We start from the raw sequence: 27,477 nt of genomic DNA, 5'->3' as shown, positions 1-27,477 counted from the left end.
TTTTAAAATTTAAGTGATTTATGTCTGCTTTATCAGTGAGCATCAATTCGTGTCCACAATGAGAGCTTGGTCCTCAGAAGCTCATGAGCCTTCCAGGACTGGCTGACCTCTCCACCTGTGCCAACTACAGCTGAATGGAAAGAGAAGTGATCTCTGAAGTTGTGAGGGACTGGTCCATGAAAAGAATCTTTGAACTGCATTTTACAGACATATGCTCTTCCTTCTTTGTTGCTTTTATTCCATTTCTGGAAGCAGTGCTATTTTTTGATCCAGCAATTGAAGAATAGCTCTGAGGTATCATCCTATGTAGTCCAGCAATTCACATTCGAAGGAAAAACAAACAAAAAAATAAAACTCCAAACCCAAACCCAAAACCCAATGCCAAAACATAACAAACACCAAACTTGCCAAAGGTACCACTGTGTCAACTTTTGAACGGGTACTTAAGGATCGTCAGATGTACCAGTTAAAGATATCTTAGAAAAGACTTCTTGTGCTATAATCTTTGAATGTGAAGTTTTGAGAATTTAAAAATTACAGATGAAATAGTTGCAATACAAAAAGTAGTCTTCTTTTATCATGCTAAACTTTCCTCAGATGCCATAGTCACAACAATTTTAAAAGTTTTTGCCTAAAGGTTTGGGATATTTAAACTCCATTCTCTGTGTTGGATTGATCAAATACAGAACGATCTAATTCACTAATACTATACTGAAGAAACATCCTACTGTTATATACTAGTTCATATTAGTTGTTATTTATGACTAGTTATTTATTCATGAAAATATTCATGAATCCTTAAAGCATTACAACATTAGGCATAAACAAGGGTGTTTCAAAAATACACTCTAGCAATGTTTTTCCTTCACTACTTGCCATTTATTATTCTATATTTTTTAAAAAGTTTCAGTCATCTAATTAAAGAAAAATACATAATTTGATTTTTGAGATGTATCACATTCACTGAGTAGTCAATATAAATAGTTCATAAAGAATAGATAGCTAGAAAATTTTTGAGAAGTCATTCATTTTGTCTGTCTGAATAATGCATACATCAGACAGAAACAGAGAGAAATTTTGCATAATCTTTATAAACAGGAATAAAAAACGCAGACTCAAATACAGCCAAGAACAGATTCCCAGAGAATAATTTAACCAGCAGCACTAATGACACTTGAAGAATTGCAGCATACGGTAACTCAGTGGTGTTCCCCTCAGTATTTCATTTCTCTGGTCAAACACTATGAAAGCTCATAAGCAGATGCACATATATGTATATATAAATTCAGAGTCATCATCATGGCTAGGCTTCGCGAACGAAGATTTGGGAAGGGCTCTACCCACGTTTGTTGCAGGCGCGTTGGTGGCTAAAAAGGCCAATACGAGATGGACATGTCCGGTTGCAAAAGGCACAACAGAAAGACTCCTTAGATGGTATATTCTGCAAGGCTCGATTCTTCCTGCGTTGCCTTTTCTCTTCAAGGGTGATCCTGCGTGCTTTCTCAAAAGCATCAGCAGCGTTATAGATGGTGTGTCTCCAGGCCTCCCGATTGGAGGCCAGAGTAGACCAGTTATGGTGGTCAATGTGGCCAAGGCTGAGATGTTGTTTCAGGAAGTCCTTGTATCTTTTCTTCGGGGCTCCTCTCTTGCGGCAGCCAGTGGCAAGTTCACCATAAAGCAGGATCTTAGGGAGGCGGTGGTCCTTCATCCTGGAGACGTGCCCTGCCCAATGCAGTTGTGTTCTCAGTAACATGGCCTCAATACTTGTGACTGCTGCTTGTTCAAGAACAGATGTATTGGTCACATAATCTGACCAGTGGATGTTTAGGATTATATTCATTAAATATATATATATATTTAGTGTTTATTATCTATTTTCATTTCATAAGTAATTTTTCTTTTTTTCTACTCAAATCTTCACAGACTTTCTACGAAAGAGCCTACAAAGCTCAAGTTACAAATTATTGATCACAAAGAACTCCAATAATAAAGTTCTTTAATATATGTGAGCATATTTTTATACCTATATATTACAGACATTGTAAGTCAGCAGTAAGGGCAGACAAAATGCTGTAAACTTTTAATGATGATGATGAGCAAGAGGTGAGGTACTTGTAAGCTAAGCTGAGTTACTTTCAGAGCTTCTGGTTTTCTGACAGAGATTAGAATGAAAAAACTAACTATCTACACACAGAGCATGGTTCATATTATTTTATCCCTATGCCTCCCTCACAGCCAGTTTCAAGAGCTGTCACATACAGTAAGGTATATGTCCCTTTGTCTAGCCTCGCTATTCATTTTTCTTCCACCATTCTTGGTTATTTTCCTTTATTTCCATGAATGCTTCTAAAATAGCCCCTTCCTATGAAAACTGTTTAAGAAACTGTAAAAAAACCAAACAACTGCAACCTATGGAAAAAGTCAAAGTTGTCTATTCAAAGGCCATCTGACTACTTTGAAAGGCTTTCTTCAATTGCTTTGAATTATTATGAATGTTCTATTTTTTCCAGGTATATATAGATTTCTAGAGTGATAACTAAGTTAAATAAATAATTTAAAAATTCCTATAGTAGGACTTTTTTTTGTACTATTAACTTCTACTTAGCTTTGCCTGTTATTTCAATCTAAATAGTGATATATCAGTGCTCACCACTCTACTGCACAGAATATGCCATTTCCTGTTTTATTTTCCCCATCCCTTCATTAAATTCTGAAACATGGTATTTCAAACCCCTGATGAATTTCCACTTCAGTGTCCCTAATGTTAATCTCATACAGTGCTTATCTTTGAAAACATGAAAAAAAGATGAAAGAGAAAAAGACATTAGAATTCTTTTTACTATATTATGCTATGCCATACCAGCGTAAAACTTATAGTTTTACTGCTGTCTTTAGTGATAAAACAGAATCAAGTCTTCAACTCTCCTTGTTTCCACAGTTATCTCCCTTAGGGATTTTGTTCAATTTTATTTTTAAAAATGTTAAGCTTTCATTAATGATTTTTCAATTTCTAACCTGTCTTTGTCAGCTGCAGCAGCACTATGAACTCTTACAGAATCCCTTGTTAAGACAAGCCAAAGGTTGGGCTTCTGTTGGTTTCCCATTACGTGACCTCAATTCAGCAAAATACTTAAATATAATTACTAACTTCCTGTATACACACAGGCATATTGACTGGCTGAGACTAAATTCATGTCTGAAATCAGAGACCTACACAAATTCCAGCACGAAATTATGTTTGTATTTGAAAAAATCTTCTAGACAAGAACAGTACATTTCAAAGAAAAATGGAAAGTTGAAGAATGCCACTCTCCTTTTCTTTTTATTTCTTTGGGAAAATCTTCACAGCAAAGGTACAAACTTTGCCCATTGCTGTGTGAAACTCTGTGGTAGAATCAGAGTTTGCAACTGCTTATGCTTTTATAGATACTCTGTTCTTGACATACACAAGCCATTTTTTACTTGAATCACTACAGAAAATGATAGACTTGGCTTGTTTATTCCTACATGAATAGAATGCAAACTTTTGAGAAACTCACAAAGTGTTCTCTCTTTGGGCAATTTATGGCAAGTAAAACCAACAGCTGGCATGAAGAAATTGTTTTCCTCTCATGTGTTGGTGTTACTTAAAGAATATATGATAAGGCTTCACTGCTTGTTGTTTTTATCATTCATATTGTGCTAGGACTATTCAAGTCTTACCAGAATAAAGGCCCTGCTATACCAAGAGTGTATTCTAGACCCATGCTGCACTTATGTCCCTTAAAGAGCCAGAAAAACAAAACACAAATATCCACCTCCTTGAGTCAGTAGATGGGAAAGCACTGACCTTCGCAGGCAGTTTGCATCTTCAAAGGAGGATCAATTGCCTCTGGCATTATCACTAAGTTTCCAGGTGAGAGAAGATTCCTGATGCTCTATGCTTAAGCTTACTTCAGTCACACAGACTCTCTACTGAAGCGCTTGAAACAAATGATAAATGAACAATTCAAAAGACATTAGTCTTCAGTCTGGAATTAGGGTTGCTGCCATCAATGGAATCCTCATACCACTCAGCACGTGAGTTTTACCATCTTCTCCACATTTTACATATTTCTGTGATTAATTATATTCCAACTCTTTGTGGAATTAGCATAGGATCAAGAAAAATTTTGAAGAAAAATGCAATTTGAATTTATTAATCAAGGGAATTTGTCTCAGTGTGGATACGCAATTTAGAAACACAAAATCACAGAATCACAGAATGCTTGAGATAGGAAGGGACCTTTAGAGGTCAGCTTGTCTAACCTTCCTGCTTGAGCAGGGCCACCTACAGCCAGTTCCCCAGGACCATGTCCAGATGACTTTTGAATATCTCCAGGGAAGGAGGGAAACTCCACAACCTCTCTGGGCAACCTGTACCAGTGCTCAGTCACCTGCACAGTAACAAAGTGTTACGTGATGTTCAGATTACACCTGTGTTTCAACTCGTGCCCATTATTGCTTGTCCTGTCACTGGGCACCAATGAAAAGAGCCTGGTTCTGTCCTTTCAGGTATTTATATACATTATTGAGATCCCTCTGAGCCTTCTTTTCTCCGGGTTGAACAGTCCCAGCTCTCTCAGCCTTTCTTCACAGGAGAGATGCTCCCATCCTTCCATCAGTGCTGTGGCCCTTCAACAGACCCTCTCTCCAGTACATTTCCCTCTTGTACTGGCAAGCCCACAAACAGACACAGCACTCCATGTGGGGACTCACCAGTGTGAAGGGTGAGTCCCTGCCCAAGAAGTGGAAGGATCACTTCTTCCAACCTGTTTGAAATACTTGGTCTAAGGCAGCCCAGGATACACTTAGCCTTCCTTGCAGCAAGGGAATACTGCTGGCTCCACCAGGACCCAGGACACTGAAACTCAAACAGATAGCCCTTTTTTTCCCCCATACTGTAAAACAGTATGGGCTTTTAAAAGAGTTTTTAAGCTGATGTAATACATTTCAGCATACCAGCTTTAAATTACATTTGACTTCTTAAGCAGTTAAAAATTATATGCTATGATTTCTGAATAAACAAATGCTAAGGAGAGTGAGGGAGGAAGGAACTACTTTACAGAAGTCAGAAAGAGCTCTAACATCACGTGACCTAATCTGTGACACGACCTAATCTTAAAAATTGACTGAATAAAAAGAAACTTAGCATATAGTGCTCTCATCATGTTCAGTCTCTAGGCTAAGTCTTCTAGTACATGTTTTTTCATTAGATTAGGGACTTTTACTCACTCAGAAGCAGCACTGGAAGAAACTCATTTTCATTAATAGTTTTTGTGGAAAAGTTAAGCAGAATTTTCTATGCCAGATTTCAATTCCTTTTTGCTTTCACTTTTCAGCAAGCCTAAGTCCACTACTAAAATATAAGAATGTATTTCCACTCAGTGTGGTGAATATTGACATTATGATTCCCCTATTGGCAAAAAAAATATTCTCCTTCATCTGTAAATATGGTTTTATTTTTTGACCTTCAGCATAATATCATCTCTTGACAGTTTATTATCTTCACCCATACTGCCAAACTTAAGGGTATATCTGTAGGACATAGCATCACACCCCACCTCCAGGGCAGGGTGTCAGATCAAACAAAGCAACTGAAGGCTAAGCCAAGCAGAACCAACAGAATATATTTTCCTTTGAAGATAATAACAATACTTGTATATATAACAACACTAGATATGAGAGTGATCAGTTGCACAGTGAGTTCTGAATTAGGCACCTGCGTAATTAATGGCTTTCTTATCTTCAGTGTAAAGATGGCTCTACCTATGCTGCTAGTCATGGGCAGCGATCAGTTGTTACACAATTCTATACACGTTCAAGTAATACCCTAAAACTGATCCTATCCAGCCTCAAAGATTTGGGTTTGGGTTTTTTGAAGCAATCAGTAATTGGTCAGTTACAATTTACACTTATAAATTTAGGCCTCTCGTGTTATCCTGTTCTTGTACTTTCATGGCTATTCTGACCCTATACCTTCTGAAGTCTCTTTTGTAGTCTCTATTTTTTCTTATACAGCCTTGGAGAGGTGAATTGCTGATGACATAACTAATCTTTGATTAGTTCATTCTGATCATACATCCATCCTTGCTCAAGGGTCATCGAACAGCTCACCTCAGAAACATAGTGGACTATTAGCTGGTATAGATATTCATAAGACTTTGGTAAGCATCATTAGCTACAGGAATATGACTGGTATATTACTAAAATTGCCTTCCAATGTAAGCAAGTTGCCATGGTTTGAAGTCAAGATTCAGATCAAAATGAGAAGGTGCTTGTCAGTGGCTGAGCATAACTAACCTACCCCAAAACAGAGGTTATACTAAGATTCATTACTAGCACATCTCTGTGCTGGCTTTGAATGCAGAAAAAGCTAGAACATGCACATCTACTATCTAAACAATCTCATCATACCTTACAATTTTCTTAAGCAATCTGGGGACAAAAACGGTTCTCCAAATATCTTCCACATGTTGCAGGACCTTTGGATGTACTAAGAATCAACATCTTATCAGCAGGTATCTTTAGTTGTCTCATAATCAGTGCACTTGAATTGTTCAATACTTCTCCATAAATTGTTCTTCATAAATGCATTGTAAAAGCTGCATTTTTGATCCTAAAGTTTTTAGTATAATTTCTTTTGCATATATGAAAATTTAACTTTCACTGTGTATAAACTGAGCTCACAACTATAAAAAAATGAATTTGTCAATTACAGTTGGCATGCTGTGAGCCTGATGGAGTAAAAATATCCTCAGTTACTTCCTTAAAGTAACTTTATGCCAGATAATTATATGAGAGAAATGAGAAAATTAATAGGATTATTATGTAATGTTGGGTCATTTACACTGAGAAAAATTCTCCAGCCCTGTTTCTCTCATTCATCTTTAACTCTTCAGAATCTGTGAGTTGGCTTGGTAAATGATACAGTCAGAGGTATCAGAATATGTCAGGTATATTTTGCGGCTTGAAAGAGTTCTCCTATGCTGACACAGTGAGACACAATATAAGACACAAATTTAGGTATTTGCCCATAGATGTTTACATGTGCAGCATGAGTCTAAACTACTGTTTTGCCTACGGGATAGCATGGGCTGAGTTTCATCAGCCAAAATATAGGGATCCGATGTGTGAGATGTTCCAATGTACTGGAAATATCTGCACGTTGTTGGCAGATCTGGCATGTAACTTCCAAGAGATATTGGACCTTTTAAAGCTCTGTCTATGGGCAACTTTTGGGCATCACAAGTGGGACCAAATGAATGTGTTTAAGAAACTGAATCGAATCTTTGTATGTAACCATCTGTGTTAAACCAGGACAAAGCAAGGAGTTTACCCTGCAAATAATCTGACCAGTCACAAAGTGTTTTCTTTAAACAGTAAGATGAATTGCTCTCAAGGCTCCATTGACTAGATTGACTAGAACACCACTCACTAAAATAGGCTCTTAATTCTTAGGCAAAGGGATTGGTTTGAGTATGCAGACAGAAGTGTCAAGTATCACTTGATATAACACTAGAACATCTGAGTTACCTACATGTGGTTGGTAACATGACATAGGGAAGAGGGTAGATGTAAGCCTTTCTGAACTGCACACAAGCAGAAAACTTCAGACCCCCTCAAGCAGCACTGGTGAGGGTGATTCAAACACCCAGTATACCTGTTGGTATATACATGTAGACGTAGATATGTCAAACTCAAACAAAATCTTTTTCCGTTATACATGACATTCCAAGAATGCAACCAACATGGAAATTAGATGCTATAGTACTAGTTTTGGTTTTACAACTGTTACTTGTGTCCTTTACATAATTTTGGTAGATTTGGAGGTAATTTGTAATAACACAGGGGTTTTGACAGTTTTGAAGAATAAGTTATGTAAATAAGAGCCAACCTGTGAAGTTACTAGTAGACACTCTCATAAGCAGGCCTGGAGCCCATTATACTTAAGTCTGGACTTTGTCAGGCTGTGGGTGAAGCAAGATACCTCAGAATATATACATTTGAAACAGAACATTCACAGTGAAAACTTTTGGGCCCTTTAGTTTCCAAATGGTAATTATTCAATAGAGGGAAAGTAATTACCTTGAAAAGACAAAGAATAAAGTGCTCTCTTGGTAGAACTTCTACAAATACATAAATGAGAAATGCAATGGAGAAAATGTGTGGAAAGGTCCATTCATTGCCATTGTCCAATTTTGACTGCAGAAGCTTAGTATCAGTCACAAGGTTAAACACATGCAATTCTGTGGTTTCTGGTTTGCAGCTAGTTCAAACTGTGAGACTAGCTCCTCGTCTCTTTAAAGGACTGTTCCATCACTATAATTCACTTTCTAAGTGGCTTTAATACAGTTCTCTGAATGACTTTAAAAAAATGCAGTGTATACTTAAATTGCTATTTATGCATTCAAAGTGAAGATGACAAAATACTGCACACCACTGTGAGACTGGCAGCTTAGAATTTGAAAATTCAGAAATAGAAAATGCTAAAAAACAAGATAATTGAACCAAATAATCTCTGTGGAGATCTAGATGTGGTAACAAAGTCTGACTTCACAGCAAGTCTTTTGAATCTATAAAACCATTAATAAAAGACAGATCCATGTAAATGGACTCAAACCTGTGAGGAAAACTAGAATACTATTAACTGGAGTTACAAAGCTATATTTACTTTTTATCTGAACAACCTGATGATGGACAGTATTGCCAAAAAATAACATATTGCAGAAAAGTAGTTGAGAGAAACCAAATCAGAACTATCCAAAGAGGTTTAAGATGACATTAAAGTACAAAGTGAAAAATGGGCTGTGGCTTCCTCAACCCTAAAAATTCAATCAAATTGGACTGTCTATGTCTGTTTCAGTCATCTATTTTCTTCACAATATTCATGGAAAAATATTCAATAAGGTGCATTTTCCTGCTATTTCTTAAGCGTTCATTAATAGGTTTGGTGTTTACCAGTATACTTCTGGATCTTATTTAGTAGCTATTTGATACAAAAGTTAGGCTCATTTTGCAAGGTGTCCAGCCCCTACAAAAGGTTCACTTCGATAGCACACGAGTGTTGACATATACAAGGAGAAAAAACACTTAACATCATAATAGGGACAGTTGTTCAGCCTTCAACTATTTGTTCCTCAATCCAAAAAGTCCTTAATTGATATTTTGGTGATTGAGCAGGGAACAATCACCATTATATCACTGTCAATGCCAGACCACAGTTCCAGGGTTGTTCTCTAGTATTACTTCATAAAATAAAAGTACATCAGGTGATTGCAGTGATCCTGACCAAAAAACATTGTTTAAGGTTGATTTAGTGATACACATAGATTGTGCTGTGCTGCATAAATTCCATGGCTGCACAATAACCTTTACTGTCTCCTTATAACAAACAAGCCTGCAGGCAGCTCCCAGTTGGTACCAGCAATTATGCCACCTTCATAGTCTTCATCAGAAACCCTGCACACTCTCACTCTCTCTCTCTTCCCTCACCCCCGCCCCAGCACAGAACAGCAACGTGATGTCTAATCAGTGCAAATCACACAAGCACTAAAATTAGTAGGCACGATGTGTTTACTTCAAGTTCTTGTATTAAGGTAGCACAAATATTATATTGAAGTATCACAATATTTTTGTGAATTTTGAGTACCTTTCCATCATCTCTCTGCTCCTGAGAAACATTTAAAAAATGCAGGTTTCTTAGCGTTATGTGTAGCATCTGGTTGCATTATGCAAGGATCTGTCTAAAGGTTAATGGAAGAATATACTTACAACCCAGCATCCAGGCTCTACAAAGTTCTATACAAGCTACTTCTTGGATTAACATAGAAAGTTTTTCCCATGGGATAATTAGACTGCTGATGTTATTCACTTCAAAGTGGCACTTAAATAATTGTGATGACATCTGCTAAGTGCATCTTGAGACACTCCTTTATAATTAATTACTCATTTTCATGAATCATGCATCCATCCAAAGTATACCTGTTACCAGTAAGATGGTGGTAATAGAAATTTAATAGCATTTTAAAATTTTTTTAGTGCACTGTGGGGTTGAGATTTTTGTCCATCTTTGGTGGACATTATATCTGAATTATTTCAGTCAGACACCCTGACAGCCTTGATTCCCTGGACTGTACTATAACTGCTAAATCACTATTACAGGCTCAAGTTGCACAGCCTGTAAAGCTGGGCAAGGGATGTCTTTTGTGCAAAATCACTACTGAATATATGTGACAAAGGATAAGACTCATGGCACACTTTGCCTATATGCTGAGTGCTTCTGACATAGATTCAAATATATTATTTTCACAGTACAATGTGCATATGTATTTTTGCCTATTTATGTTTGTTTGGTTTCTTATTTTCAATAAGAATTCCTGCTAATCTATGGATGCATAAAACTTATTCTAAAATAAATATAATGTTTGCTTTATCATGCTATAAGGATGCTTTTCAGGTAGGAGAATGCTTTTCTAAAGGAATTATTACGAGTACACTATCACTAGTGAATAATAGTACTTTATATGGAAGGTTATCATATCTAAACAAAGTCCTTAGATATATATATCCTCAAAAAGCATTATTAGAACTTTCCACCTAAGGGGTATCGATACGAGAAATGTCTGGCTGTGGCTGATGGACTAATAGTTATGTTTGGTGAGGTGACATGGCTCTTTTTCATTTTTAAGTGGTATGTAGGTCTCCCATATTTCTCTCTTATCCTCCAGTCTAATTTTTGCTAGATGTAGCCTTCCAGAGGAGCCTATTTTTTACTTTTTTGTCTTGTTGGATACAAGGGGACTAAACAGAAAAAATACTGTTTCTGGAGTTCCTACCATAGAATCCTTACTTATTGAGAAGGAATCTGAAAAACTATTTTGCTTTCTTCATTTATAGGCAGGGTGATGTCTGAGATGCAAATTTCACAGCATCTGAGGCTGACACAAATGTATTCTGACAAAGGCCAAGAAGCTACTTTACAAATATGAAATAAAAACTCTAAAGCAGTTGCAGCTATTGCAACACAACAGCTATTTTAAAATATCTTTAGTCAGTGGTATCTTACTGTGATCTTCATCTATCTAATGGAAGGATACAGAGCAAAAAAAGGCATTTCTTTGAAATGTGGAGCGATGTGACAGGAGGCAATGGACACAAGCTGCAACAAGGAAAATTTTGACTGGACTTATATTGTTCCCCAGTGTGGTTAAGCACTGTCAAGTGATGCCTGCTCAGCTGGTGCTAAGAAAAAATCCAGGAGCCGTTAATCAAGGGTGAGATAAGGAAAGGGTTTAATTGTGCCAAGGCAAGAGATGTTACACGACGCGCACCAGCTGTGCCTGAGATGTTACATTTTATAACAATATCTGTCCAATCCCAAGTGTGTCCACCCTGTTACTTTTGCCCTGATCCACCCCCTGGCCCACCCCTTAGAAATTGGGTCTGGGGGCTTTGAGACCCTGTCTTCATCAATCTTCATCTTCTTTGGGGCACAGAGGGTACAGAGTCACCTAGTTCTTGACTCTATTCTGTGGTTTAGGCCAAGATACAAGTGTTCCCCAAACAGAACAGGCCTTGCCTTGACAAGAGACTAAACATTTCTGCTGGATACGGGAGTAGGGCTGATATAGGGAGCGTGGAATGGGGGAAGAGGGTTAAGGAATTTGTAAACTAAAGGGTGCTATAGGGTAGAGGGATAAGGGATGCTGCTTTTAAAATCTACTTCCACTACTTATAAACTTATAAGGCTTACAAAAATAAGAAAAATAAAAAACCATTAGGGGCTTAAGGCATCACAAGGATGGTGCAGAAGTCTTGTGGGATCTCCAGCTTTGGAGATCCCAGCTCAAAGCTCAACAGGATGACGCCCTAACCAACCTGCTCTAGCTGACCCCACTTCAATCAGGACGTTCCAGATATCCCTTACAACCTAAATTCTCCTATGATTTTGTGAACTACTTCTTGTCCTTTCCCTTCACCATGAATAGGTTTGAGCTGTGATTCAGTCAGCTTTCCTAAAAGCTACACAATATGACAAATCAATTTTTATTTAAATGATTACTCTTGAAAAAACTTGAATGTTATGACATGTCTTAAAATGTGTTATAGCTTTGTAAGAGCCTTGCCCTGCCACTTAAATGTGGTAAAGCTGTCAGTGGTTTAAAAGTAGAAGAGAAGTTACTTGTAGTACTTTTTAATTAACATATCTTAAATACCCTGTTACTCTATAATGAATAATGATATTTGTATAGAACTAGCACAGATTTTGCACTCCTGAAATTCTATGTTAAATGAAATCTAAAGATCTGGAGATGTCACTCATTTTGCAGAATGCAGAAGATTTAATGCCATGCCTAAACAAGTTATAATTGAAATGTCCAGAAATTTCAATTGCATGAAAAGAAACAATAGCCAGATTTTGTATTGCCCTTTCCTATAATACAATTTATGTTCATTCTTTTACTGTCTGGCAATTATCATCAGTAGCTTATCAACAAGCTTATAAACATATCATCAGCAACTGAATTTATACACATATTTTTAGGCTGTACATGAATTAAAATTTCCTGGTGAATAAGATTTTAGAGAGGTGGCCACTAACTACAGCCTCCAATGGGATTATACTCCACTCATCACAACCCTCTGAGTTCTGTCATTTAGTCAGTTCTTGATCCACTTCACTGTCCATTTATCTAACCCACACTTCCTGAGCTTAAGCAGGAGGATCTTATGGAAGACAGTGTCAAAAGCCTTGCTGAACTTGAGGTAGACAACATCCACAGCTCTCCCCTCATCAACCCATCCTGCCATGTCATCATAGAAGGCTATCAGATTGGTCAAGTATGATTTCACCTTGTTGAATTCATGCTGACTACTCCTGATGACCTTCCTTTCTTCTACATGCTTGTTGATGACCTCCAGAATGATCTATTCCATCACCTTTCCAGGGATGAAGGTGAGGCTGATTTGTTGGTAGTTTCCTAGGTCCTCCTTCCTGCCTTTTTTGAAGATGGGAGTAACGTTGTCCTTCCTTCAGTAATCTACTGTTCTCCACGATTTTTCAAAGATGATGGAGAGTGGCTTAGCACAACATTTGTGGGCTTTCTCAGCAAGTGTGGGTGCATCCCATCAGGGCCCGTGGATTTATGGGTGTTAAGTCTGTCTAGATGATCTCTAACCCAACCTTCTACAAACAAGGCAAATTTCAACAATCAATTTATGCAAATGAAAATGCTGAAAATGTTTTAACTTCTAAAATCTGAAACTACTTCTGTGAAAAAAATGTTGGCAAGGGTATTCAGCACTACAGAGCAGCCTCTATATGTGGAAAGACCACCAGTGAAAAGAGTTCTATACCTGGGGAAAAAAATCAAATATGGGATACAATGAAAATACAGAAAAAGTTGAAGAGAATACTAATCTTTTTGTAACACAAGAATTATGTGGCACTTAAAGAAAAGGTCATGCAGTAGGTTTAAAACCTGCAATAGGCATTATGTTTCCTTACTTGCTTGTTTTTTCAAATAGTGCTTGACTAAATTGCAGAACTCATAGCCACAGGATATCATCCAAAAGTATATATGCTATTAAAGGGTATGAGACATTCACAGAAGATGGGATTCAGTCATGTCTCTGAAGGCTGATGGGTCAGAGAAACCTCTGGATTGCAAATTCACTAAAACACAACTTGTTCAAAGACAGGAAGGTTTATTGAGCTCTAGATACTCTAGATATCACATAGTTCTTATATTCTTTCCCTAAATATCTTCTGCTGACCAGATCTGAGGTAGGAGATTGAGTTATTTTGTATGGACATTTGACCTACATGTACAGATCAAAGGCTGCAGCTAGAAAATAGAGAATGTATCCAGTCAAAGCCTGAACCACAGGAATTTTACTTCAGTGCTGCAGATGCATACTTTAAATTTGTAGCTCCAGGATCCAATAAAAACAGTGTTTTCCTCCCATTTTTCTTAAAAGAGAAACATATACTTCCATGAGCAATGGAACTAGTGATATTTGGTTTCATTTAGAGTTGTGCCTCCTGGTTAACTTTGAACTTAGAAAAAATATTTGCCATTGTTGTGGCATTACAATGCACCAGGTCATTGATGTCCAACTATATTTCAGTTACAGAAGTAGTATGGTTTCTTTTCTTTATTCCATGGCAAATCGATTCTTTTTTTTTTATTACTATGCTGTGGCAGACTCTTTAATGTCCTCTGCCCTTGCTTTCTGTAGTAACCTGCAGCAACTGCTCAGTGACACATTTCTAGCATTTTTTCTTCTCTTTGACTGTTCACAACCACTACCTGGCTATGATGAGCTAAGAAATTTCAAACACTCTGAAACTATTCTACCCACATAAAACAGAGAATGTGATCTTATCACGCTTAAGACAAAATAATTCAATATTAAATGACAGTTATTTAAAGCAGATTTGTATGTTCCATTTCATCAACTTGAATTATGCTTTTAAATTATTCTCAACATTTAGTAATTATGCAGTTTTGACTCAATCAAACTATATACATAAGCAATAGTGACAGTGAGTCTGTCACCATTTATTTTCAGAATTAGCACACCACTGAGACAAATATAGGAGTACCCTAAATTTCAGCTATATGTTTGTTCTCATCAAAGACTCAGAAATGTTTAATTCTTTTTTATGAAAATCTGAACAACATATGGGAAAAAGAAAGTAAAAGAATAATTAGTCCTATTTTCAATGCACTCCCAGGCAAATCTGGCTCAGAGATTTTGCTTCCGCAGGGATGCAAGTTCTAAATTTTTTCCTGCCTAAACCAAGATGATTCTATCAACTTATGAGAAGTTATACTTTATAAATGTAACTTATTTAATAGATAAGACTGCAAGACAGACAACGGTCTTACTGAAATTACTGCTTTTGGTAGAAAATCCTTCTGTTTATTCTGGTAGATAGCTCTACTGGTGAATAAATGATCAGCTAGTTTTGTATATCCTTGAAATGGACATATACATTTGCATAGCTACACTAGCAAGGTCAACAGGCATTTAATGTATAAAAGACAAGAAAATATTATGAACAAAATCCTCTTTCAATTATAATCTCCTTCAATTCTAAGTACATGACCTTTAATAGCCAATTTTCCTCAGCTATACTATGTCTTTGCTTATTTTATTTGACTCTTCATGGTCTCCTGCTGGTCCAAATAAGAGCTTCCCAGATATTTGAATTGTTACAACACTGCATTTTAGGTACTTCCTATGGGAAAGTGGACTCATGAAAACAACAGTAGAAAATTATCTTCTTTTAGCCTGAGTCCGCCTAGCTCTGTCTGAGGAACAATTTACTTAGATCTCAAAGTAAGAACAACAATTTTGCTCAGAAGGACTGTTTTAGCATCTTCTGAGTGGCTGCAGTGCAGTTGTTATACTACTCATCGTTCAAGACCCGTGAATCCCAGCTAATGAGTTAATTTGTGGCACACCCACAGTGAGGCTCAGCTGGCAGCCGTATGTCCTCTCCTTTCTTGGCTGCTCTCCACTCACTGGAGAAGAAAACACAACTACCTTCCTATGTGCCTCTGACCAGCTGAGGTACATCCTTTTGTAGGACTCCAACCAGCACAGTCAGGGGTCATACATACCACGGAGGCTGCTCACCCCTTTCTAGTGATCCCTAAAGATGGGAGGAAAAGGGCACTGGGTGCCTCAGTAACCTGCAGCAACCCTTGCATACCCAAACTTCTTTCTCCTCTGGCATGGTTTTGATAGTACCACCTTTATTCCCTGAATTTCCTCCTTTAACTCCTCTAACTTAAACAATACAAAGAAATAATCGTTCTTCAGACAAAATCGTAAAAAGTTTGCACCTAAGGCTGATGAATGGTGGGAATAGGCTGTGATATAGGCAGCGGTTTCAGGCTCCTGGAGTGAGTGAAGGCCAGCAAGCTTGTGGAAACTGCTGCAATCATGAAAAAGAAAAGTCAGGTAAGTAATTCCTTGCACTTCATTCTACCACTGAATTAATTATGTGGAAAAGGAGAAGCTGTCTCTGAATGTCTCATTCCTTATCACGAATCTGGGACCAAAGTCAGTGGGTGAAGCCTGTTGTGCTTCCTCACCCGTGTCCCACAGATTTTTGGCACGTGAGATGTTGTTCTGCTCTAAGAAGAAACTTAGATGACTATTTTGTTTATTACAAGGTTTTTATGCAACCTGATTTGTTGTTTAGGATTTCTTATTCAGACTTCAGCTGTGCTCAATCCTAACCCTTCGCAAAACAGTGATGCTGATTAATTGAGGTGCTGTAGTCATTTTGCCTATGCTTCTTGCCATACTGGAAAGGAGCACTTCATGAGCAATGAGATACAAAATTATCTATTTATCTCTAAAAACTGCCACCAAAAATAAGCAATATTGGCAGGTCTAGCACATATTTATGTATTATATTATAGCTGAATAGAATAAAATCAGGCTTGCTTTTAAAATGATGACCAAAACCACCTATCAAACTTTCTTTTATGGAACATGACAATGTCAGTCTTACAATGTGATCTAAAATTTCATTTAATCTTCTTCAGTTACTGTATTTGTCTTATTATATTGCAGCAATTTAGAAAACTAAAATAAATAAAAAAACTTCCAAGGAAACTTATAGCTAAACCATAAAACCATTTGATACAAAATTTATGCTATCAATGTGAATTTAATGTGGCAGCTTGACATGCAAAAGTCATGTAAACAGAAATGTAAGGTAGGCAGAGAGTGAGATGGCTATGACTATGGCTGGCAGGCAAGGAAAGGAAGGGGTAAAGCCCATGGACTACTGTGGGAGAAGTGAGGAAGCAGTACCTGGAATAACAGGAAGAGAAACATCTGGTCTCAGATTTGGAGGCAAAAGGATTAGAAATCACTCATTAGGAATAAAGTATTCTCTTCAGCTTCTCTTTGAGAGGTTTTCCTATTTCTTTCTACATATTTGCCACTTTTTTGTATTTCTGTTGCTTAAAATAAGCGTTCATAGCTACTTCTTGTATGTTTTATTTTTAGAGAACTAGCAGTAGATAGGACCCTCCTTACACCCTTATTTCTAAGTTGCTGTTTCAGGTTTAAGTGTTCAGCTGTGAATTCAGTATTTTGAAAATTTTCTGCTTTCACACTGCTCTTTTAAAGAAAATCCCACTACTGAAAACAGAGATGATTTCAAAAATTAGCTAAGGACATTAACTGAAGGAGTTGCTGTTTAATATTCTTCTATAAATAGCATAGTGTTTCTCTTCTCCAGAGACCAGCTGTTGTGTCTAAGAAATACACATCTATTAGACAAAAAGCTGAATAAATAAATGTGACATATATATAAATGTAAATATATATAGTTTTATATATATGTATTTGGAATGTATTCAATACATTCACTGAATTTTTTCACTTAATAAATTCAATACATATATATTTCAAGAATATATATAACACATATTTAAAATATGAGTGTATACATATGTACAACGTATTAAAAATATATATATTTCAAATTTGGTTTTTAAAGGATTGGACTAATATTACCACAGCAAAGCTTGTAACCTCTAATGGGACTTGGACTTGTTAGAGAGAAGCAGTCCTCAAGAGCCTATTCAGAATTTTCCTTCTGGGGCTTCTTGAAGTTCGGGTAGTTTCAGACTAGTTGTTTGTTCTACAGCTGGTCTTCCAGGAGAAACTGCTACTTAACATTAGCTGCAATGGATGAATCTAAAAATACAAATATTTTTATGCCACACTGATATTTTAGGAAGTAGGCTGACCTCAGTTGTTAGACAGACATATCCACTGACTGTGCTTGAAGTGGTAAAGTAAGTTGTAATGTAAGTTATATGAGTGATTCCCACAGGATTTCCTCAGAACTTTCCCCTACTTGCAGAACTCATTATCACTAATAGTGAGGTGACATCAGGAATAAAACAGGTAGCCTAAGAGCACCACTTGTTTTGTTTCATAAGTAAAGGTTAGCTGTCTATGTCACTGCAAAATGTTTATATTTCACTGGAACCTCTGTGACTGTGTTTTGGAAATTCACTCAAATGCAGGGGCAGTTCTTCTCTGAAGAGCAGTAGGGTCCAGTCCCACAGGAACTTCCTAACCCTCAATAAAATCTTACTAACTTTTGTTTTTCCCCCCTTCCTAAGCATGGATGGGCCATGTCAGCACTGAGCCCAGCACCATGGCATTCCAAGACATTCACACTCACAGAAGGAGATTGCACTGCCTAGTGGGAATCCCCACCAGCTAAAAATGGCTGGAGCCACAATTTCAGTGATATTTGCCTCATTGTGATTAGAACAGTTTCCCTCTTTCAACTGAAATTCCTATTTTTTAGAGTTTTTAATCTTGCTTCTGCCTTTCTTAGCATATGGCTATACGAAGTGTTGAAACACCCAAGCTCACACTTTCTCCTGCTAAACCAGGATGTACGACTGTTGCATATAGCAGAGATATCTGAAAAGAGATTCTATCCTGCCATCTATAGCTTCCTCAGAATACCTATAGCTGCCGAAGGAAGGATCAGAGGGGTTCTACGTAAAAATCTCTGAAAATATGAGATTCAGCCCCAGCAAAATCATTTCCATGTTGCACAGCAATGAGGCACTTCTCCTGAGCAGGAGCTTAAACAGAAACAGACGGACGTGAATACTTCATCAAAGCCAGAAAAGAAACAAATGTATTTACAGTAGAATTATTTCCTGGCTTCCTCAATGCCAGGAAAGGGCCAAGATATTTGCAGCAGAAGTAATTCCTGACTTTTGATTCAGAGGTCTAATCTACAACACATCAGAAAATATTCCAGGTCACTGTATCTCTATATAGCCACAACACAACCAACTACCAGACCCTAGCAGATTTTTGGTACAGGTCAAGTAACAGATATCCCAATGAATTAATGATTATTTGAAAGAAGTGTGCCTCTGCCATCCTCCCTCCAAATGTCAAGGCTAAACTTTTAATTGTTGCTTGCTAACAGCTTCAGTACCAGAGAATGGTACTTGGCACATTTAATTTGCTAGTATAGGTATAGCCAGAGGGTCTATGAAGAGGTTGTCAGAAGCATAGCAGATTTGAGACATCATCTAAACTACTGTGATTCTTTAAGCTCACAGAGATTGTAATACAGACTTCCAATAATTATGTGTAAGAAAACATGAAATATGGCTTGAAAGCATTCTACCGATTTATTTCAAAATCTATATATTTTTATTAGAAACCAGAGAAACACAACTCTAAAGTAAAACAGTAAAGCACAGTAATTCTGCAGAGAATTTATAGCATAGTAAGTACATATCCCATATATCATGCTCAGATTCTTATAGATAATATTTTAATTGTACTTTAGCCAATTACTTATTTCCACACAAACATAAAGCAATAACAAAAACAGCAATAGGTTTATTAATACTTACAACTTTAATTTTCCAGTAAAGGAATAAAAGGCCATTAGTGAGCTCAGAACATTGTCCCTCTGGAGTAAAATAAACTGGCTTAATATTTTTGGAGCTGCTTAAAGCATAGAGCTAGTGTATTTTCCCCAAATTAAAGTATTTTCATTTCATTGTGCTGAAGAAATAATCCCTCAAGTATTTATACTGCATAGATATACAACAATTGGTAATTTTGTTTAATAGTGCATAGAAAATAAGGATAATGGATTTTTGAAAAGTAAGCTTCAGCAGCTTCAGGGACCTGAGGAGGCTCTATGTAGCCAAAGTGCTTGAATGGCTGCTTGAAATTAGTTTTCTGGTTTACACAAGATGTAATATGCAAAGACATGGTCCATTGATCTTATCTCTCCATTTTAAAAGTTTGCTATCTATGTTGGTAGCTTAACTGTTTGTACATTACAATCCTTTTTCATTCACAAGCACCTCAAAAAACTCAGTAACTGTGATGATGGAGTAAAAGCAGAAAGGGCAGAACCAGAAGAAAGAATCTTGAAATGCTGGCACAGAAGAAAAAGTAATTACAAGATGGAAGCAGTTTAGAATTCAAATACAGAACTGGGAATGCAGGTGAAATAAAGACCTGAAAAAACCCCAACAATTAATCTCTCAATGAAGGTGAGAGGAGTCACAAAAAGCAATTGCATAAATATATTTTTAAAAAGAAATTGCTGTCCAGGAGACATTTAACTACTTTCAATTAAGTCTGGAAGAACAAATTATCAGATAGAGCCACAGAAATTTGCAGATCATTGCATTCATAACAGGAATAAAGCTTTTGAAAAATCTTCCTTTAAGTTCACAAAGCAGGAAAAAATAAGAAGCAAAAATATTTCAATCTGATTTTTTTGATCATAAGCTAAACATCCAGGTTGATTATCTTTATGCCCTGCTTGGGATCAGATATTAATGGACCTCAGTAGCTCAAGGCTAAGAGTGTGACATTAGAAGAGGTTGATATAAGTTCACTAATCTAATTCACTATACTGTAGTGAATTAGAAGCCAAAGCAGTTCACTCAGCTTGGATTGCATGTTCTAGCAAGGCAAAAGGGAGGATTGTATTGCAGAACAGAATATCAGGCTCCCACACAGCCATTTACTCCAGTAAGTGCACAAAATACTCACAGCTTAACTTTTTTGGCAAGAGACAATTACTACAGTAGATGTGGAATAAAATACCATTTCAGTGTCCTGCCTTTAAAGAGAACTGCTGTAAGGAAGGTTGTTAAAATGTTCGGACTAGAACGGCACACGTTTTCTGGAAAGAGGAAGCAGCACAGCCAAAAACAGCCACAGGCTGCATAAAGATGGCAGCACCTGCAATCAAGGATAGTTCTGATCACCAGGAATGATTTTAGATGCATCAGTATCAACAACACTTCTTCACAGAATTTGTTTGGGAAACTTTCAGGGTTGGATTTATCTCATCTAATTTTAGGCCTATACTTTCTAGACTTCTGAGATAGTCCCCCCAAGTTACTCAGGCAGTCAGTGTTGGAAAAATAACTAATCTTAAAAACCTAATTCGACTCCTCCTAAATAACTGTTCTATGAAGACGTGAACTCCTATCTTTGATATTACTTTCTTTACATCTTTGCCTCAACTGCAAAAGTCCACATGTATAACTCAGGTATAGTTTAGGTAAGTTATATTACATTAGTTAAATGTATTCTAACTCAGACATCACAAGCACTCATGAAGACAGAAACAAAATACATACATAAATTAGAAACACAGTTTAAAAGAACGAACTAAATGAAAGTAAATTAAATGAAAGAAATTTAAAGCCGAAAAATAGGAGGGAATACAATCCCATAGCAGATAGGTTAGTGATATCAAGCTAAAGCCCATGACAAAGAAGAAATATCAGAATCTTAAACTCTGTGTGAATATGCATTCGAAAATTTTCCAATCTATGCTGCAAGTTTTGCATAGGTTTATTTATGCTGAAGAAATAATTACGCCCTGCTTCTGGATTCTTGTTCTCGTTTTCACATTACTTTGTTTTAGGAACCTGAAAAAAGAAAGGCAGTCTGCAATACTGATATCTACTAGACATGGGTTCCAACTTTGATAATAACAGGAAAGACATCACAAGCAATTATTAAGAATTTAAATATTTTGCAAAAGAGAATGGTTTTTAAGTACATTGGTTGTGTCCACATCAGCACATGAGAAGCAGATCCATAGGGAAAATCTTGGTGCCCAGGACCCTGCATTTTCCCTATATTCCTTCCAAAGTACTCTTATATAAAAGCATTGTCACTACTACATAAATTTGGAAGGAAGAAATTAGTTTGGGCCAGCTGCTATAGAGTATGTTTCCTAGACCATTAATCTTGCATATTATCTATATTGACTGTGAAAGATACTGTCATACATCTAGCTGTGATCAGGCATTTGTCTTGATAATAAATAGATAGTAGTACACACATAAACTGCAAGTATGAATAAAAAAGTGTAGGCTTCCATCTTTCTTTCATGAGAGGTTTCTTTACGATGGAAAGGTGATTTTGCATCACTAAGGCTATTTTCTGCTACCTGCTACGGAATAACTTAACTCTGATCTTCTAAGCAAACAGTTGGTGTTTTCCGCCTTGCCGTGCACCAGCAGGCAACCCAGTAAGTGTGCAAGTTTGTCAGTGAAGTCCGTGAGCAACAAAGTGCATGTACTCTGCTAGCAGCTGCCTGCTACTAACAAGAGCAGTTTGATTTTGTTAATAGCAACCTAATGACTAAAGGGGGTTTTAACAAATTCTGGTTGTGATCTGTGTTTTCCCCCAGCTCAATCAGCTGTCAGAGAAGGGTAGTCTGTCCAGCACACTTTTAAGCTATCTGCAAGCAACTGTCGGAAACCACCAGACAAATGCATCAACTTCTGTGAAGTTTCATACCTTTGGCACTTACGTGTTTTTCTCCTTTGACTATCAAAAAGGCTTAGATAGGCCTAGAATAAATACCAAGCTTTTAGAAGTTTGAAGCAGGATGAAACCTTGCCACAGTGATGTCAAAATAATAAGTAAAACCCTTCCAGTGACATCGCATATTCCACAGTGGAGATGTGTGTATATCACACATTTAAGAATTATATCCAAAAATTACTTCTTAGGGAGTTACTTCTCTTAGAAGATTTGGCATTTCCCTTCAGAGTGATAAAAAACAAAGGAGGAGTTTGCTAAAGCAAGTCCTATTGTGAAACAGTTAATGCTCTAAAATTAGAAATCCTGAGCACCCCAAACTTAGTATAAACTTCTTGTACATAATCCTCAGCAAATTAATCAATTTGGAGAATAACATTTCAATTACATTAAAAAAAAAGTATGACTGCATCCCTGGATTTTAAAATTCTTTTGACTAATAACAGATACCATACAACCATGAGCATAGTCAAAAACGTTAAGTGAAACATTCACTTTAGCTTATAGTCACTCACCTTTGCATATTGAATATGCTTTGAACCTTCAAATTTTTTACGCTGATGTGGAAATTTGCATCTCTTAGTTGTTCCAGTGGAACATAACATTAAAAGGTGCCATGAAATTGCATAGCTTGACAACCTGTAAATCATGAACTACAAACCTTAACTCTGTTTCTTCTCTTTTTGGTCTAATAATATGCTTTTGAACTAAGAAGCACTTGCATTTTACTATTCAGTGGTTTTAAACTGATACTTTAACTTGGTGCTATTTTTTTTTCCAGGATAATGAGCAGTAAGAGATTAGAGCAAGCTGGTGGACAGAGAAGGTAGAGAACAGCTAAACATTTTGAAAGGAGTGCTTTTGTTTTTCTTTCAATTCTACCAAGCTTCCTGTCATGTTTAGTCTTACTGTTCTAAACTGCCTATGTCATTCTATCTACTGTATCAACTATGGCAGAGCGGCATTAAATTCAATAATGGATGGGTCTGTTGCAGTCCTAGGGACAGTCAAAGAAAGCATTCCACTTTGAAAATAAAAATACAAAAACATGTGAAAGTACTCCCAGATGGATGTGGGTTTTTTCAATGTATTTAAGAGTTCTTAAGTTTCAAATATTTGAACAAATTTATCATTTCCTAATTGTTTCCCACGTATCAGCAAAAGAATTAATTTATAGTCTCAATATTCTTAAAGTCTTTACACTTCTCAGTCCGTGGTTTGTGATTTTCATTACCTGTTCTCCCCAAAGGTCACTTATGAGTCTGTTTGCTTTCATGGGAATACAAATACAGTCTAGTCACAGACCTACAGTAACTGCATCTCATCCTTCTTTCCTAATTCATTCTGTTTTCCTCTTGGTATATTCTCTGGGGAGTTCATGCTTCCTCATGCTGCACCAACATTGTAAAACTAAAAAATGCAGGGTTTTTGCAGTACTAATCTCACTTTCCTCATTTTGGTTATTTTTTTTTCCTTATCTTAAACCTTGTAGTATTCAGAACATTACTATAGTATCCCTAGTTCCGAGTGTGAGTAATAATCTCTTGATGGCACCTACCCCAGCATGCCAGGATAACACTGAGGATAAAATTAATTCAGATTGATGCTGCTTCATGATTCTCTTTAGGTTATTTTTGGGATTTATTTACTGTTTCTGCTTCTCTATTTCTGCTTTTTAAGATGATTATCTTTACATGAAAATGTTTATTTACACGAAACATCAAAATATTTAAACTTGTTACCTTTTAAACAAAACACTAATACTGTATTTAAAACACTTTGTTAAATAATATTTTATATTAATTTCAGATAATAATATTCTCCTTATCGATTCAAATATTCTGTTACAGTAGGCTTTAGAGTTTTACAAGTGACAGACACTTCTTAATCTGGTAAGAAATTATTTCATTAGCTTTGTGATGTATTTTACGTGGGGGGGGAAGTGATGCCTCCAAGATTAAGAGTTTCATCTTTGCCTTAAACATGCTAGAGCTAATTCTGTAGATAGTTTCCTCTGAGATCCAGTCCTCAGTATATCAGCACAGGTGCCTGAAAAGGTTAGTGCCTGCAATCACTTCAGTTCAATAACTGTTTCATACAAAATGCATACGTTACATATGTTGTGATAGAAGCACATTTTCAAAGAAAACACAGAACCCTTGGATTGTTGGTTTGTTCTCCATCAAGAAAAAAGGACTGCAAAGAGCCCCAGATATGTTACTAACTGGTGGGTAGTCATTCTTGTTTGCTAGAGGGTTGGATTACAGGTCAGGAATACAAAGGCTGCTTTTTCTATTCCCACTCCAGGTGTAGAAGACTACCATAAACCCAGCTGAGTCTATGTTCAAGGATTACATGGGAATAGTCTTGTAGTAGCTACTGCACAAGATCTTTTTCACTTTTATGAATCATGTGAACAAGAAAAAAGGAGATAAGGATAGCACTAATTTAACTTAAAGTAATGTCAGGGCTATAATGTATTAAGGACAGCTGGCTTTCTGACAGAGAGTTTTTGGATGAGAACTATATGAATAGTTTTCCAGTCAAATTATCATTTTAATGGCTGTTAAAAGGCTTGGGTACACTTCACAACTTTTTTTATCCTTCTGTTTAACCTTAGGGAAATTGCCACGTGTGTAATTTCCAAAAATGCATAAGCCTTTCACTATTAATGGACTTCTTATCCTAAGTCAATTAAGAGCTTACTGAAAGTTCTGCCAAGACTTTTCCTCCCAAGTCTCTTTGCCTTTTCTTTAACTTTCAAGAGGAGCAGTTTTCCCATATGATGTTTTTTTAAAACATGTCTATGTACAGGATTGGGAGCTTCTATACCCTAACTTAATACAAATAATTAAATAAAAATACTTAATACCCAGATTGGTGAGAGTTATTTTGTGGAAAGTTTCTGTTCTTAGGGCTGAATAATTGTAAATCAATTACAAAAGTTAAAATAAAACTCCTCCAACATTTTTAGTGACAGAGGTATCCATTCCATCACTGTAAGCAGTACCCCAATAGGATTTTCAAAATTAAAATTATGAAACATTTTTGTAAAATGTATTAAGCCCTAATATACTACAAACCCAGCAAAAACTCAAAAAGTAAACCTATTGTTCATAGCCCATATGTGATTTGTGAACTCCCACAACTTGGTTAACTCCAAGCAAATGTTTGCTAGAACATGCAGAGGGTACTTTTCCACTGCAAGAGGTCTTTTCCAAGTTTCAGCACTTGATACCAGCTGAACTGAGAGTAGTTCTGTTAAAAAAACAAAAAGCAGCAGCTGGGTTTGGTTTGCTTTGTTTTTTCAGTGTTAGAGAAACATGTTTCACTCCTTTTTATCACAGTGTTCTAAAAATCAGTTAATTTAGGTTTAAAGATAAACAACAAGCTTGTGGGATGAGATTAGGTCTAGGAAACTGTTCCTCAAAGTTTGAAGTTTAGAAAAGTGATGGGCAAGTGAAATATGTGCTTTGACACCACACTACAGTTATTGCTTTCTACAATGAAAAATCGATTTTCAGCACATGTGTTTTTAATGTGTTTTCTGAAATGCATTAAAAATTTTGAAAACACAAGAAAATCCATGGATTTTACTTCTTTAATTTTCAAATCCTCAGAATTTATTTAAATATTTTGATTTTAATTGACTTACACCATAACCCTGCACTTTGAGGGGCTGGATTTTTTTGCTTGTTCAGAGCACACTGGGGAATCTGTGCACAGAACGTCAGATATTACAGATGCTCCTTACTTGAGTCTCTGTGTACCAAAGGGGAAAAGCAAACTGCCTGCAAATCTTTTCACACACACAAATATATATTTTTGCTATACTGGAGAGCAGGCTGAAAGTAGAGAAAAGCAGAAATGGTTTTTAGTTAGGTGACTGCTTTTACAAGATTTTAACTAATTTTAAATCCATCAAATGACGCAGATTTAAAATTACTGCAGTCTACAGATACAGAGCCCTAAATTCTTGTCACTGACTGTGTTTATCATTAAACATCTCTACTTGTAATAACACTGAGAAAAATGTTATTATGCTGCCAAAAAGATGAAGTATTATCAGCAGCAGCAGAAGCAGAGGCAACATCCCATGTAAAAAGAAAAAAAAAGAAAACACAAAACCCCTTGTGTTTTCAACTTTCTATCTCCCCTACAAAAATGACAGTGTTTTTTAAAAGGTATTCTGCCATAGCAAAAGACTGAAAGGCTCAGACATTGCAAGCACAGTCTCTTTTTTAGTGCCAGTTTTACTGATAATTAAAATTATAGTTATAATGCCACCTGCATGTGCCAAGGTGCCGTGCATTCCCCGAGAATGAAAAGGACAAAGCCCTTGGAGGGGATGAATTTCTCTTTGTCAGCTACCCTGGCCAGGCAATGGGAGCTAGATGGGATAGTATCTCCACAGAAAATACCTACCTATATCACAGAAGCAATCTTGCTTAGGGTGATTACTCAGCTATGCTAGCCAATATGGTAACAATTCATGGTGAGTTTTTTATAATATCCAGATTGCATTAATCCTACATAATTTAGTGACCTCTTTGTTAATTTCTGTAAGACACATTATTTTAGTTTATTCAAATTAATACACTATTTCACCTGAGGCAGAATGTGGAGAATGGAATAACGATGACTTACTTAACGATTACTTACATTTTAAATCTGAATTGTAATTCACATTGAACTGTGATAATGTCAGCAAATGAACACAAAGGCTGAAAAGTATTTTTTAAAAATAACACTGGAATTTTAAAGGAGGAGCAGTCTATTCATGCTCTTTTAACCATGAGAGGCCTATTTCAAGATAAATAGAAGAGAAATTGTAAGAAATGTTAGTATTAATGTAAAATTCATTACCTGGTAACATTATATCTACACTGGGTTTCCAAACACTGCTCCTGGATGTTTTTTTATGACCAATATTAGCACTTACTCAAAAGTGTAAATTTTTGCACCTGAGAAAACATAATCCAGGAGTGCAGAACAGGCTGCAATATGCCCAGAGCAGCTCTGTGGAAAGGGACCTGGTGACAAGCTCAATATGAGTGAGCGGTG

Source organism: Neopelma chrysocephalum, unplaced genomic scaffold, assembly GCF_003984885.1.
Source record: "Neopelma chrysocephalum unplaced genomic scaffold, ASM398488v2 Primary Assembly neopelma1_80b, whole genome shotgun sequence".
Taxonomy (NCBI): Eukaryota; Metazoa; Chordata; class Aves; order Passeriformes; family Pipridae; genus Neopelma; species Neopelma chrysocephalum.
This window is presented reverse-complemented; position numbering follows the sequence as displayed.